Source organism: Nicotiana sylvestris, chromosome 4 (genome assembly GCF_000393655.2).
Source record: "Nicotiana sylvestris chromosome 4, ASM39365v2, whole genome shotgun sequence".
NCBI lineage: Eukaryota > Viridiplantae > Streptophyta > Magnoliopsida > Solanales > Solanaceae > Nicotiana > Nicotiana sylvestris.
In genome coordinates, this window is record NC_091060.1 from 106,401,319 (window position 1) to 106,405,652 (window position 4,334).

Here is a 4,334-nt window from a genome sequence, read left to right on the forward strand (position 1 = left end):
GGGCTGTTATTTCCTACTCTGTTTTCTGGGATCACTGGTTTAGTATTCAACTATTTGCTGGTTTCTCTTTGGTTCTGGGAAATATTGTTGTTTGTCTGTGGACTGTGGACACCACTGGGATTGTCCATTTGTTGTTCGACTCTTTGCTGAGCTTCATCATTATTGGCTGGTTGTCTGTTGCTGTGTTGTTGCTGTGAATCTGCTGATTGCCGTTGTTTGCTGTGTGCTACTCAGCTGATCCTTTCTTTCTTCTTCTGTTCCTCTACATCAGGTACACAACCAAGGCACTATCAAATGTAATTGGAACATTGAGCATGAATGCAAAAAAGGGGAAAAACTTGAAGTTGATTTTCATATATATACTGTTATATTAGATATCATGTATTGTATGATAATTTACATTCTTGTGTTGACAATCGAAGCAGCCTGTATGCCTAGTATATATCAATATAAGTTAGCTAAATGGTAGATTACATATGTATGCTGATAGGTGATAATATGTCCAATATGATAGGTTGCATCTCAGATTTTAGTTTACTTTGCAGTATATGTTGTAATGTATAGCAAGTATGAACACTGTATATCCTGGATTAAGTTCTTCCTTTTCGAATTGATGGCCTCATATAACTAGTAAACCACCTGCTAAGACAAAGAACACCAAACTTGCAATCTCAACCCCATAAAGGTCGAGTTCAAGCCAAAATAGGCCTAGCCGGCCTGCTTCGAACAAAGCAGTGGCCCAGGTTTGGCCCATCACGCATGGGTCGTATTTGGGCCCATGATTATTTATTCGACTGTCTGTGCGCGCAGCCTTGTTCCTGATTTTAGCATTTCCGAATTCTGTTATAAAATAACTTGCAAGCATTAATTAATTAGGACTATCTACTGCTTTCGATTGATAGAGACAAACACGACAAGAAACATAGTTGCTATAGGATATCCTTTAAAAATAAGAATGAGATGAGCCTCGCCGAATAAAAATACAAAATGCGGGGCCCTCAGTAAATACTTGTTTTAAATTACTTAGAACTCAGGAGGGCCGCTTAGTTAATTTCGTGGCCTTCCCAAAATAATAACGCGATAGTCTTTTAGGCGCGTGTTTAATAATTTACTTTCTTAAAACTCGGGGTGTGCATTTCATGCGACCCAAATCCAAATCCCAAAACGTCAAATAAGATATGTTCCGGATTGTGGGTGCATTTCATGTGACGCAGTCCAAAGACATGTTTTAAGCGACGTTCACATTCCTAATAATAATAATTAATAAAGTGGTTAAAAGATAAAATTTGCACATGGTTCATAATTGTATTAAAAATCAGATAAATAAGCCGAATATAACAGTTGAGCGACCGTGCTAGAACCACGGAACTCGGGAATGCCTAACACCTTCTCCCGGGTTAACAGAATTCCTTATCCGGATTTCTGGTACGCAGACTGTAATATAGAGTCATTATTTTTTCCTCGATTCGGGATTAAAATTGGTGACTTGGGACACCCTAAATCTCCCAAGTGGCGACTCTGAAATAAATAAACAAATCCCGTTTCGATTGTCCTTTAATTGGAAAAAACTCCCCCCCTGCGCCCCCCGGGCGCGGAAAAAGGAGGTGTGACAGCTCTGGCGACTCTGCTGGGGAGAAACCCAGAACCACTGGTTCAGGGTTAGAAATTCGAGCTTAGATAAATTGTTATATTTGGTTTTATCTGATTTTTACATGTTTGAGCCTAATGTGTTAAATGCTGCTTTTACCGCTTTGATATTATTTGGACTGTATATAAACTGTGCCGAAACCCATATCCTTTCTGAGTCTTTCTGAATCATGAAGAAGGGTGTACTTCGTACGACTTCTTTTCTGTATAGTGTCAAATCCCAATTTAGAACGAGGTTCGGACAAGTTGCTAAGCCGGTGAAGCTTCTGTATTCCCGGTACGCTGCCCCCCTCGGCTCGAGCTGTCCGCTCGGGTAAGCCAGGTCTAGAACAAACACCCAGGTTCTGAACCTAGTATAACAAAGCCACATGCCGGATCCCTAGTAGGAACGTTTATTTGCATCATGTGCATTTGACTTAGGGGACTCAACACAGGGGTTGGGTCCGTCTAGGAATAGCAACCTGAAATAGAAAAAGGCCATCCTGATGCATCCTACTCACTGCTTGTGCATTTATTTGCTTCAAACATGCATGATGACCGGTTTTGAATGTTGGGAAATTTTTACAAAAAAAAAAAAAAAAATATATATATATATATAGAAATAAATAAACCAGTTAGTTTATCACCCGAACTACGTCGGTTTGATTCTCATCGGATGTGAGATACGTAGGCAACCCTCATCGGGTCCAACTCTTTTTCCATTTTTACCAAAAATGATATACCATAAAGCATATATGTATATATGTATACACATGTATATAAATAATTTTTTTTTGTTTTTGTCCAAAGATTTTGGTTAGAGTCAAAATAAAGGTTTTTGTTTTCACCTAAAAGGTCACCCTAATAAATGTGCAGGATGAACACAGAGCAAAATGAACCATTCTCAGCCCTCAGCGAGGTCCCTCTACAACTCCACATGTGGTGGAATGACTTGGAAGCCGATAGCAAAGGGGTAATAGGAAGAATATTGGGAGGTTTTGTAAATTTGTTGGGTGTTGAGCCGAGGACAGATATTCTTGAAGCTCTAATACCATTTTGGGACCCCACCTGCAATGTATTCCGTTTTGTTGACTTTGAACTTTCACCGACACTTGAGGAAGTTGCCGGATATGCGGGACTGAATGAGAAGTTAAGAGGGCAATATTTGCTTTCGCCAAGGCCAGTGTCCCCGCATGCGTTTCTGGATCTACTAAGCATTAGTCGGAAGGTACAACATGACGATTTATCAAGAGGGTGTTGTGATCTCCATTTCTTATATCAGCGGTACGGGACCCCGCAGGGTTTCGAGGAACCGAACCTTGGGCTAACTCACGGCGGGAACAGAAACAAATGGGAAGCAAGACGTACTTTGGCTTTTATCACAGCATTCTTGGGAGTCATGGTCTGCCCAAGGAAGGACAAAAAGATAGAGATAGGTCTGGTAGGGATGGCCGACGTGGCAATCAAAAGAACCAATAGTACTGTGGTTCCTTTGATTTTGTCCGAAATCTACCGGGCTCTAACTATATGCCGAGAAGGAGGTACGTTCTTCCAAGGTTGCAACCTGTTACTTCAGCTATGGATGCAGGAACACCTCCATCACCGAGTAGGATACATGAACCACGGGTTGACCGAGAGGAATTGTATCAGCGGATTCAAGAAGCGCATGACAGGCGCCAGATTTCCTGAAGGTGTCGAAGAATGGGTTACACGGTTAAGGTCAACAACATCTGACCAAATTGAATGGGCATTTGGTTGGTTGACTGATACTGAGGTTATCTACATGTCGGCTGAAGAATGTCATGTTCTCTTAATGGGGCTTCGCAGCATCCAGCCATATGCCCCTCATCGGGTATTACGACAACTGGGCAGGTTTCAAGTAGTCCCTAATGATGAAAATCTGAGCAAGCATGCCTTGGAATTAAGCCCGGGAGTCATATTCCCCGAGGGGAAGATTAGAAAACTGTGGCATGAATGTAGATTCTTGGAGCCCAAAACCATGGTACGAGAGCTAGCTAAAGGTGAGGTAGACCCAAAGTACGATGCTTGGTTCGAAAGAAGGTTTCAGACTCGGCAAAAACCTGCTAAAAGGGCCCACGTCCAACACTTCACCGATGATTCACAAGAGCAATGGGGATGGTTAAAAAGGGAGAAAGGTTACCGGGTCGAAATCGGGAAGCTAAAGCAACAAGTTGAAAGGCTTGTATTTGAGAACAATGTGCAAGTCGCCTCGGAGCAGGCTGAAAGAAACAAGTTAGCCCAAGAAAACCAAACCTTGAAGGCCCGCCTTCGCCAAGCCAGTAAGAGTAACGTTGACCGACAGAAGCGTCGCTCTGATGAAAGATTGATAGCAAGTTTGAGAAATCAGGTCATCCAAGGCCAAGAAGAATTAGAACAATCAAGAGCTTGCATAACAAGGATGAAGGTCAGAGGGGCAAAGTACGCAATGGCCCGGAAGCAGCATTTGCAACAGGTCATAAGGGATTATGAAATGAGCGTCAGAATATTAAGGGAGACGAGCTCCACTCTACATGATCGGATCGTCAAACAAGCACGAGATGCCCAGGCCGACAGAAGACAGTGCTACGATGCAATGGCCTGCATGGAAAGACAAATGGAGTTGTTTCAGGATCAACTTGCTGACGATGCTCAGGCACTGGGGTTAAAGAACCAACAAATCAGGCAGTTGCTCAGTGAAAGAGATAGCA